Source organism: Salmo trutta, chromosome 38, assembly GCF_901001165.1.
Source record: "Salmo trutta chromosome 38, fSalTru1.1, whole genome shotgun sequence".
NCBI classification, from domain to species: domain Eukaryota; kingdom Metazoa; phylum Chordata; class Actinopteri; order Salmoniformes; family Salmonidae; genus Salmo; species Salmo trutta.
In genome coordinates, this window is record NC_042994.1 from 8099354 (window position 1) to 8111367 (window position 12014).

Sequence of the window (12014 nt, forward strand, 5' to 3'; positions counted from 1 at the left end):
ACAGGAAGTATTATTAAAGAGATGCTTTACATTGAAATGCAGATAGAGATGCAGTAGTCCCAGAGTTAATGATCCAAGGTCAGTTTTGCTTTTCACCTCCTGATGATTATGATGACTGACAGTGTTAGAATAAAATAATAAAAACACAAGGCTTAAACATGCAATCTCTCTCTCTCCATCTGTCTCTCGTCTGCAGATATGTTTTGATGTGAGAGAGGATGCCAACCCCCAGTCCCATCATCGCCACCTCACCTGCTTTTACACCTCTCTCGCCACCTCCTCTTTCTTCCTCTGTTTTTATAATACACAACAGATGTGCATTGGAGTACAGATTGAACTTGTACTTGTAATATTACAATTATAATATTTATAATGCATTTATGTATTTATAACACTTGGATAATGAACTTCTTTCAATAAAGCATTTCACATTCTCTGTTGGTTGAAATACTCCACCTATCCTGTGTTTAACAGATCAATGCAGATGAAGGGCATTAGATATTGAGATGAACTGGTTTTAGACTATTTACATGATGCATAGGAAGTGTAGTGTACTGTTTTTAAAATTATATTTCTGTATATACGAATTACAAATCAGCCTTTAACTACTTAAATCCTGTTTCTAGTCTATTAGTTACAGTGTGTAACCATTGATGTCCCAGGACCAAGATTGGTAAACACTGTTGATGTGTATAATTGTAATACATACATGCAGACACAGCATCATTCAAAGACTGGAATTTGATACTCCAGGTATTGGATATGACTGAAAAATCATCTCAAAGACAATAACTACATGTATATACGACTTGCATCCTTGGCACAAAGTGATATTATATTCTACTCAATCCATAGGCTTCATTAATGTCATGCAGACTGTTTTGAAGTTGATACAACTGGCTATGATAGCTGAGGTTCAGAGCTAGGTTCTGAACTAATATGTATACCAAACGTTTGGGTCCATACACATATCGGCTAGATGGCTAGCTACACATCCATAGGCATACAGGTATTTTTATCCTCCACTGCACAATAAGCAAGAACATAGCTAGCTACGTTATTTCATCTATCTGCATTGCATGGAAAATATCAGCAAGGCAAGCTTACAAAATTGTACATTAAATTTGCTGTAAATGCGTTAGCTAGCAGATTCTTTACATTCACTGTTTCACACGACGACAGCCCAGTTTGCTGGTTGTTTCAGGAGTCCCTAGAATATTAACAACCAGAATTACAATTTCATATTCATGTCACAACACCCATAAAGCTAGCTGGCTAATGTTAGCTAGTCAGCTAGCTTTCTAAATCATAATTTTCGTAAATTAACTTCATGATAAAAAATATGCTAAATCGTTTGTCTCTACATTAACTAACATATTCCCGTCAACTATTCCTGTCAACATTTTTTGCAATTTTCAGCCATCTTTGCTGAAGAAAGTCTCCAGCCTTGGGTCACATAGTGTCAAATTCGTCATGGGAACCACTCAATATGATTGGTCACCGCCCAGCGGTCGCGGCTGGTGATTTGCATAAAGTTGGTCAAAGTTGATATTTTGCACCGCCCAAAGGTCCCCCGCCCTCTCCGCTTCTCACCGCTTTCCTTCCATGGAAATGAATGGGAAGCGGTGTATCGTGCCCATCATATCCTAATCTAACCCCTCTCCTCTATCCCCTCTCCTCTCTCCACTCTCATATTCTCTTCTCTCTCTTCTCTCCTGTCTCCTCTCCTCTCTCCTTTCCACTCCTATCTCCTCTCTCCAACCTTCTCTCTCCTCCTCTCCTGCCCTCTCCTCGCTCCTCTCCTCTCCCCTCCTCTCTCATCTCCTTTCCTTTGCTGTCCCCTTCCCTTCCCTCCTCCCCTCCCATCCCCTCTCCTCTCCCCTCCTTTCATCTCCTCTGCCTCTTCTCTCTCCTCTTCTCCCTCCCCTCTGCTTTCCTCTTCTCTCTCCTCTCCCTTCAACCCCCTCCCCTCTTCTCTCTCCCCTCTCCTCTCCACTCTCCCATCCTCTCCCCATCTCCTCTCCTCTCATCACCTCTCCTCTCTCCTTTCCTCTCCTCTCCTCTGCTCTCCTCTCTACTTTCTTCTCCTCTCCCCTCCTTTCCTCTTCCCTCACCTCCTCTCTCCTTCTCTCCCCTCCCCTCCTCTCCTCTCCCCTCCTCTCCCCTCCTATCCTCTCTCCTCTTCTCTCCCCCTCCTTCCCTCTTCACTCTTCCCTCTCCTCCTCTCCTCTCCTCCCCTCTCCTCTCCTCTCCTCTCCTCTCCTCTCCTCTCCTCTCCTATCCTCTCCTATCCTATCCTATCCTATCCTTTCCCCTCTCCTCTATCCTTTCTTCTTTCCTCTCCTCCCCTCTCTCTCCTCTCCTCTCCCCTCCTCTGTCCTCACCTCACCTCACCTTTCCTCTCTCCTCCCCTCTCCCTTCACAACCTCTCCTCTCCTTTCCTCTCCCCTCCGCTGTCCTCACCTCACCTTTCCCCTTTCCTCTATCCTCTCTTCTTTCCTCTTCTCCCCTCCTCTCCCCTCCTTTCCTCTCTCCTCCTCTCCTCTCCCCTCCTTTCCTCTCCCCTCCTCTGTCCTCACCTCACCTTTCTCCTCTCCTCACATTTCTCCTCTCCTCTCCTCTCCTCCCCCTTCCTCTCCTCTCCTCTCCTCCCCTCTCATCTTCTCTCCTCTCTGCACTCTTCTCCCTCCTCCCCTCTCCTCTCCTCTCCTCTCCTCTTCTCTTCTCTCCTCTCCTCTCCTCTCCTCTCCCTTCTATCTTCTCTTCTCTTCTTTCCTCTCCAATCTCCTTTCCTCTCTCCTCTCCTCTCTCCTCTCTTCTGCTTTCCTCTCTTCTCTCCACTTCTCCTCTCCTCTCCTTTCTTCTCGCCTCCCCTTCCCTCCTCTGCCTTTCCTCTCTCCTCTCCTCTCGCCTCCCATCCTCTCCTCTCTTCTCTCCTCCACTCCTCTCCCCTCATCTTCTTTCCTCAATCCTCTCCCCTCTCCGCTCTCTTCTCCTCTCCTCTCCTTTCCTTTCTCCTCTCATCTCTTCTCCCCTCCTCTCTCTCCCCTTTCTCCTCTCATCTCTTCTCCCCTCCTCTCTCTCCCCTTTCTCCTCTTCTCCTCTGTCTTCTCCTCTCCTCTCACTGCCTCTCCCCTCCTCTCTCCTCTCCTTTCACCTCTCTCCTCTCTTCTCTCCTCCTCTTCTCTCCTCTCTTCTCTCCTCCTCTCCTCTCCTCTCTCTCTCCCCTCCTCTCCACTCCTCTGTCCTCACCTCAACTTTCCCCTCTCCTCTCCCCTCACCTCAACTTTCCCCTCTCCTCTCCCCTCACCTCACCTCCTCTCCTTTCCCCTCCCCTCCTCTCCTCTCCTCTCCTCTCACCTCCTCTGTCCTCACCTCACCTTTCCTCTCTCCTTTCCTCTATCCTTTGTTCTCCTCTCTCCTCCCCTTTCTCTCCTCTCCTCTCCCCTCCTCTGTCCTCACCTCACCTTTCCTCTCTCCTCTCCTCTCCCTTCACCACCTCTCCTCTCCTTTCCTCTCCCATCCTCTCCCCTCCTCTGTCCTCACCTCACCTTTCCCCACTCCTCTATCCTTTCCTTTCCTCTCCCCTCCTTTCCTCTCCCCTCCTCTCCCCTCCTTTCCTCTCCCCTCTCTCCTCTCCTCTCCTCTCCCCTCCTATCCTTTCCCCTATCCTCTATCCTCTCTTCTTTCCTCTTCTCTTCTTTCCTCTCCCCTCTCCTTTCCTCTCTCCTCTCCTCTCTCCTCTTCTCCTTTGCTTTCCTCTCCTCTCTCCTTTCTCTTCTCCTTTCCTCTCTCCTCTCACCTCATCTTTTCTCCTCTCCTCTCCTCTCCCTTCCTCTCTCCTCCCCTCTCTCCTCTCCTGTACTCTCTCCTCTTCTCTCCTCTCTGCACTTCTCTCTCCTCTCCTCTTCTATCCTCTCCTCTCCTCTCCTCTCCTCTCCCCTCCCTTCTATCTTCTCTCCTCTTCTTTCCTCTCCTCTCTCCTATCTCCTCTTCTCCTCTCCTTTCCTCTCCTCTCTTTTCCCCTCCTCTCCTCTCCTTTCCTCTCCTCTCTCCTCTCCTCTCCTCTCGCCTCCCCTCCTCTGCCTTTCCTCTCTCTTCTCTCGCGTCCCCTCCTCTGCCTTTCCTTTCTCCTCTCTCCTCTCCTCTCGCATCCCCTCCTTTCCTCTCTTCTCTCCTCCACTCCTCTTCCCTCATCTTCTCTCCTCACTCCTCTCCTCTCCTTTCCTCTCTCCTCTCATCTCTTCTCCCCTGCTCTCTCTCCCCTCTCCTCTTCTCCTCTGTCTTCTCCTCTCCTCTCCCTGCCTCTCCCCTCCTCTCTCCTCTCCTTTCACCTCTCTCCTCTCTTCTCCCCTCCTCTCCACTCCTCTCTCTCTCCCCTCCTCTCCTCCACTATCTCCACTCTCCCCTCCGATCCTTTCCCCTCTCCTCTATCCTTTCTTCTTTCCTCTCCTCCCCTTTCTCTCCTCTCCTCTCCCCCCTCTGTCCTCACCTCACCTTTCCTCTCTCCTCTCCTCTCCCTTCACCACCTCTCCTTTCCTCTCCTCTCCCCTCCCCTCCTATCCTTTCCCCTCTCCTCTGTCCTCTCTTCTTTCCTCTTCTCCCCTCCTCTCCCCTCCTTTCCTCTCCCCTCCTCTGTCCTCACCTCACCTTTCCTCTCTCCTCTCCTCTCCCCTCTTATCTTTTCCCTTCTCCTCTATCCTCTCTTCTTTCCTCTCCTCTCTTCTCCTCTCCTCTCCTTTCCTCTCTTCTCTCCTCTCATCTTCTTTCCTCGCCACACTGTTCTCCCCTCTCTCTTCTCCTCTCCTCTCCTCTCCTCTCCTCTCCTCTCCTCTCCTCTCCTCTCCTCTCATCTCCTCTCCTCTCCTCTCCCTCCCTCTCTCTCCTCTCCTCTCCTCTCCCTTCCTCTCTCTACTCTCCTCTCCTTTCCTCTCCTCTCCTCTCCTGTCCTCTCCTCTCTTCTCTTTCCACTCCTCTCCCCTCCTCTGTCCTCACCTCACCTTTCCTGCTCTTATCCTGTGTGTGTGTGTGTGCATGTGTAGGAGGTTGTTCAGAGCCTTTTGCTCCTCTCCCCTCACCTCCTCTCCTTTCCTCTCCTCTCCTCTCCTCTCCTCTCTTCTCCACTCCACTCCTCTCCTCTCCTCTCCTCTCCCCTCCCCTCCTATCCTTTCCCCTATCCTCTATCCTCTCTTCTTTCCTCTCCTCTCCTCTTCCCTTTCCCCTCTCCTCTACTCTCTCTTCTCCTTTCCTCTCCTCTCCTCTCCTTTCCTCTCTCCTCTCCTCTCATCTTTTCTCCTCTCTTCTCCTCTCTTCTCTTCTCCTCTCCTCTCCTCTCCTCTCCCTTCCTCTCCTCTCCTCTCCTGTCCTCTCCTATTCTCTCGTTCCACTCCTCTCCCCTCCTCTGTCCTCACCTCACCTCTCCTGCTCTTATCCTGTGTGTGTGTATGTGTAGGAGGTTGTTCAGAGCCTTTTGCTCCTCTCCCCTCACCTCCTCTCATTTCCTCGCCTCTCCTATCCTCTCCTCTCCCTTCCTCTCTCTACTCTCCTCTCCTCTCCCTTCCTCTCTCTCCTCTCCTTTCCTCTCCTCTCCTATCCTCTCCTCTCCCTTCCTCTCTCTACTCTCCTCTCCTCTCCCTTCCTCTCTCTACTCTCCTTTCCTCTCCTCTCCTCTCCTCTCCTCTCCTCTCCTCTCCTCTCCTCTCCTCTCCTCTCTTCTCTTTCCACTCCTCTCCCCTCCTCTGTCCTCACCTCACCTTTCCTGCTCTTATCCTGTGTGTGTGTGTGTGTGTGTGTGTTCAGAGCCTTTTGCTCCTCTCCCCTCACCTCCTCTCCTTTCCTCTCCTCTCCTATCCTTTCCCCTCTCCTCTATCCTTTCTTCTTTCCTCTCCTCCCCTTTCTCTCCTCTCCTCTCCCCTCCTCTGTCCTCACCTCACCTTCCTCTCTACTCTCCTCTCCCTTCACCACCTCTCCTTTCCTCTCCTCTCCCCTCCCCTCCTATCCTTTCCCCTCTCCTCTATCCTCTCTTCTTTCCTCTTCTCCCCTCCTCTCCCCTCCTTTCCTCTCCCCTCCTCTGTCCTCACCTCACCTTTCCTCTCTCCTCTCCTCTCCCCTCTTATCTTTTCCCTTCTCCTCTATCCTCTCTTCTTTCCTCTCCTCTCTTCCCTTTCCCCTCTCCTCTCTTCTCCTCTCCTCTCCTTTCCTCTCTTCTCTCCTCTCATCTTCTTTCCTCGCCACACTGTTCTCCCCTCTCTCTTCTCCTCTCTCTTCTCCTTTCCTCTCCTCTCCTTTCTCCTCTCTCCTCTCTCTTCTCCTCTCCTCTCCTTTCCTCTCTTCTCTCCTCTCATCTTCTCTCCTCGCCACACTGTTCTCCCTCCTCTCCTCTCCTCTCCTCTCCTCTCCTCTCCTCTCCTCTCCTCTCCTCTCCTCTCCTTTCCTTTCCTTTCCTCTCCTCTCCTCTCCTTTCCTTTCCTTTCCTCTCCTTTCCTCTCCTCTCCTCTCCTCTCATCTCCCCTCCTCTGTCCTCACCTCACCTTTCCTGCTCTTATCCTGTGTGTGTGTGTGTGTGTGTGTGTATGTGTGTGTGTGTTTGTGTGTGTTGGAGGTTGTTCAGAGCCTTTTGCCCAGTGTAGCATGATAATGGCTGTCAGGGAGAGTACTGGGACCAGTGGTCTCTCTGCTCTGTTCAGGAGAATATGTGGGGAGCTTATATTATTCAGTACCAGCCCAACCCAAGATCCACATACATTTTGATTTGATTTGAGCTGGAGCTGGAGCTGGGCACGCAGTATAAAATACAACGATGGGGGCATGGAAGGATAGTAGCACCTGGTTTAAATTAATTATGATGAAGCATGAGGACCTAAATAGACTTCATGGTCGGTGATCTTGGGTTTGGACTGTACTGTGAAGGACAAAGTCTGATATAGTGTGTTAAATTGTTCCTTACCAGCCTTAGTTTGTCAACTTAAGTTTTTGCAGAATTGTAATTCATCTCTCTCCTTCTCTCTCTGTAGTTGTGTCTCTCTGTTCCCTCCCACACACTGAGATCCAACCAGGCAGCCTGATCCCTGTCCTCCCTGCCACGGGTTCTTCAGAACACAATGTTTATCTCCCCAGTCTCTTTATTAGTCTGAATAATGCATCTAAAATGAATAAGGCCCCTCGCTACATCAGTGCACCGCACGACATCACAGAACCGCGACACAACACAGTTTACAGAAGGATCACAGTACCAGTATTGTGACTTTTTCATTCCAAACCACTTACATTTTAAGTTTCTGTTTGTTTTTACCTTGTTTCTTGTGTTTCCTTATCCAAGTATTTTATTCCTGAATTCAGTCTGTGTCCATGTTAGCCATTTTGATCCACTATCGTGTCATGACAGACAGTGACTTGCTAAAATGTGTAAAAAGACTGAAGTCCAGGCTCCCTTGGGTTTTAACAAAACCTTGTTCCTGTTCAATTGAACAACATTGTTATTACGGAGAGCTGCTTTGTTGAAATGACATCCTGGAGTGTATGTAGGATATTGTCCCACATTCACAGTCTCTTTAGATAGCTCACACACACACAAACACACACTCTGCCTCTTTCGATAGCTCATTTTAAATTTGGCCTTTATATGCTCTAGTGACAGTGTCTAAAGATTATGGTTTATTGGCCTTCCTCCTTGGTTGATTGACAGCTGCTGTGAGGACGAGATAAGCGGGAGAGACTGGAATAAACGTTTAACAGGTCACAGCATTGCTACTTAGAGCCTTTCTCTATGGAAAACCTTGAGTCAATGATGAATCAATACTGTGTGTATTAAAACATCACTGAATTAGTTAAAAAAATTATCTGTGAGAATTATTATTGCTTTTTATGATTTTGTTTTAGTGTAGGTTAATTATGTTTTTTCAAATCTGTATCTTTTTCATGGTGCAATGACGCATCACACGTCAAGTAGTAATTCTTTGTAATAACATCTGACCCAGTGGAGGTGGTTCTGGGATGTTCCTACAGTATGTGGGTAGACTAATAATCAGTCAGGTTTTCAAAGGCAGACACTCTGCTTCTACCAGAAACTCTGCTTCTACCAGAAACTTTACCAGAAACTCTGCTTTTACCAGAAACTTTACCAGAAACTCTGCTTTTACCAGAAACTTTACCAGAAACTCTGCTTTTACCAGAAACTTTACCAGACACTCTGCTTTCACCAGAAACTTTACCAGAAACTCTGCTTTTACCAGAAACTTTACCAGACACTCTGCTTTCACCAGAAACTTTACCAGAAACTCTGCTTTTACCAGAAACTTTACCAGACACTCTGCTTTTACCAGAAACTTTACCAGAAACTCTGCTTTTGTCACAGGTGTCGTAATGTAGAGACCAAGGTGCAGCGGGTTGCATGCTCATAATTATATTTATTATAGCGAACACGGGAAAAACAAAGCACGCCAGCTAACAGATTTGCAGGCTAAACAACAGCAGTGCAAATACAACTACCCACAAACAACCAGGTGAAAACAAGCTCCCTATATATGACTCTCAATCAGGAACAACGAAGTACAGCTGTTCCTGATCGAGAGCCACACAGACCAACAAAGAAATATACAAACTAGAAAAGCCTAGAATACCAAAACAAGAACATACACCAAAACCCCGGAACACATAAATAAAACACCCCTCTACATACACATAACCCCCGAACCACATAAAACAAATACCCTCTGCCACGCCCTGACCAAACTACAAAAACAAATAACCCCTATTACTGGTCAGGACGTGACAGTTTTTACCTGAAACTCTGCTTTTACCAGAAACTTTACCAGAAACTCTGCTTTCCCCAGAAACTTTACCAGAAACTCTGCTTTTACCAGAAACTTTACCAGAAACTCTGCTTTTACCAGAACCTTTACCAGAAACTCTGCTTTTACCAGAAACTTTACCAGAAACTCTGCTTCTACCAGAAACTCTGCTTTTACCAGAACCTTTATCATAAACCCTTCTTTGACCAGAAGCTCTGCTTTTACCATAAACCCTTCTTTTACCAGAAACTCTGCTTCTACCAGAACCTTTACCATAAACCCTTCTTTTACCAGAAACTCTGCTTCTACCAGAACCTCTTGTTTCACCAGTTAAGGTTTAGAATCTCATATTATACCCTGGAGAAACCTAGTTCAGTGTAAAAGGGGCTACAGAAACTGACACCACTCAGGTGGAGAGCTGAACAGACAGTAGGCTTTCCACCCCACTGTCCCCCAGGACTATAGGGGTCAACCTAATCGAGCGGTGGGTCTGGGGATCCACAATCCACGTCAACCAGGAAACAGGTTGCTGTCGATCCCAACCCAGCGAAGTGACACTTTCGGTGAGGTCGCTGAGTGATGGGTGGAGGGTCTCTGGATGTCACGCCTGGCTGGTCCAGGGACAAAAATCGAATCAGTCCTCCATGGCTGTCATAAACACACGCACACACACACACATACACACACACATACACACACACAGATACACACGCACGCACGCACGCACACACACACACACACACGCCCTGCCTACTGCAAAGGAGTCATCTGGGACATCTTTTTGGCTTACCATTCAATTTATTACAGAAGACGTTACCATTCAATTTATTACAGAAGACGTATTACTTTTCTGGCTTCCGCTGCCTGTGCTGCTGCATGGGCCAACAGTAACTCATCATCCCTAGTCCACACACACACGCTGGAGGATATGTGCGCGCATATGTGTGCATATGTGTGTGTGTTTGTGTGTGTGTGTGTGTGTGTGTGTGTGTGTGTATGTGTGTGTGTGTGTGTGTGTTTGCAGCATCTGGTTTGTCATAGTAACATGCAAGGTCATTGGGGGAGGTTGAAAGAGAGGGGGGAGGTTGAAGGAGAGGGGGAGGAGGGGAGGTTGATGGAGAGGGGGAGGTTGAAGGAGAGGGGGAGGAGGGGAGGTTGAGGGAGAGGGGGGAGGAGGGGAGGTTGAAGGAGGGGGAGGAGGGGAGGTTGAAGGAGAGAGGGATGAAGGGAGGTAGAAGGAGAGAGGGATGAGGGGAGGTTGAAGGAGAGGGGGGAGGAGGGGAGGTTGAAGGAGAGGGGGAGGAGGGAAGGTTGAAGGAGAGGGGGAGAGGGGGAGGAGGGGAGGTTGAAGGAGAGGGGGAGGAGGGGAGGTTGAAGGAGAGGGGGGAGGAGGGGAGGTTGAAGGAGAGGGGGGAGGAGGGGAGGTTGAAGGAGAGGGGGAGAGGGGGAGGAGGGGAGGTTGAAGGAGAGGGGGGAGGAGGGGAGGTTGAAGGAGGGGGGAGGAGGGGAGATTGAAGGAGAGAGGGATGAAGGGAGGTTGAAGGAGAGAGGGATGAGGGGAGGTTGAAGGAGAGGGGGGAGGAGGGGAGGTTGAAGGAGAAGGGAGGAGGGGAGGTTGAAGGAGAGGGGAGGAGGGGAGGTTGAAGGAGAGGAGGGGTTGTCCCTAGTGACCAGCCATCCTATGTAAACAGTGTGTTAAACCAGCGCGTCCATCATGTCACACATACACACATACACGAACACAAACACACACTCACCTTTGTCCGTCCGAGCTGTCCTGTCACATATCTGTTGAGAATGCACACACGATCTCACACACACTATCACACACGCTCTCACACACGCTCTCACACACACTCTCACACACACTCTCACACACACTCTCACACACGCTCTCACACACACTCTCACACACGCTCTCACACACACTCTCACACACACTCTCACACACGCTCTCACACACACTCTCACACACGCTCTCACACACACTCTCACACACACTCTCACACACGCTCTCACACAGACAGTGGGCTTTCAAACACAGTGCATCACAGTATCATTTCAGCCTCAAGTATGAATGGCTCAACATACAGCTCTGGAAAATCCCTATCTTTCCTCTAAGCTGTGAGCAGTACATTACAGTAACAGTCATACAATGCCACAGACAGTAAAGGCTTTTTTGCATTTATGAAAACCAAACTCCCCTACACTTTGGATGGAGAAATGGGAAAATCACGCCTCTGAAACGGCCAGTTATACAGAAATATATTTGGTGTTCGTCCCGAATGGCACCCTATTCCCTAAGTAGTGCACTCAAAAGTGGTGCACTACATAGGGAATAGGGTAAAGTAGTGCACTACATAGGGAATAGGGTAAAGTAGTGCACTACATAGGGAATAGGGTAAAGTAGTGCACTACATAGGGAATAGGGTAAAGTAGTGCACTACATAGGGAATAGGGTAAAGTAGTGCACTACATAGGGAATAGGGTACCATTTGTTCTGAGGTCTTTCTTCCTTTCCTCTTCTCTTCTTTTTACTCCTCCAGTCTAATTCCACATTCATTCAGTATCATCACATATTCAAACCAATTAGAATTTCACACTTCAACCTTTTCTCAATTTGACACGCAAAGCAAAGAGGAATGAAGCCTCAAATAGCTTAATACAGATTCAGCTGAGAAACATTTCACGGCGAGAGGGAATAAAAAACAAAGTCATCTAGCTAACATGTTTGTAGCATCTAAATGTGACATTACGAACAATGATAATAAGTGGAGAGGCCGTGGGAGAGAGAGACTGTGGCTATGGACTAATTGCACAGTTTACAACTCTCATTCTATTAGAGGTTAACAGTATATGTAAATGAATGAAATTTGCCTACTCTACGATCTTCTCAAAACGCTAAGTCAGAACGATTACCATGTTATTTGCATATCCCCTAGCGATGATGGACACTCCGTGTGTCAAAATGAAGCTCCATGGGGGATTTAATGAGGCAGAGGAGACAGTTACAGTGAGAGCCAGGGCATATTTCACATTTAACAGTGAAGTTGGCATCCATCTTGGCTCTCAAAGCCTGGTTGGAGCAACAGTTTCAGGGATCAGTTAGGAATCTCTCTATCTGTCTGGTAAACTGGCTTGGTGCGTGGGTATGAGATCCTCTGTGTCAGCTCTTCATCTCCTGACTACCACCCACACACTCAGTGCCTTGTAAACTGCACCTCT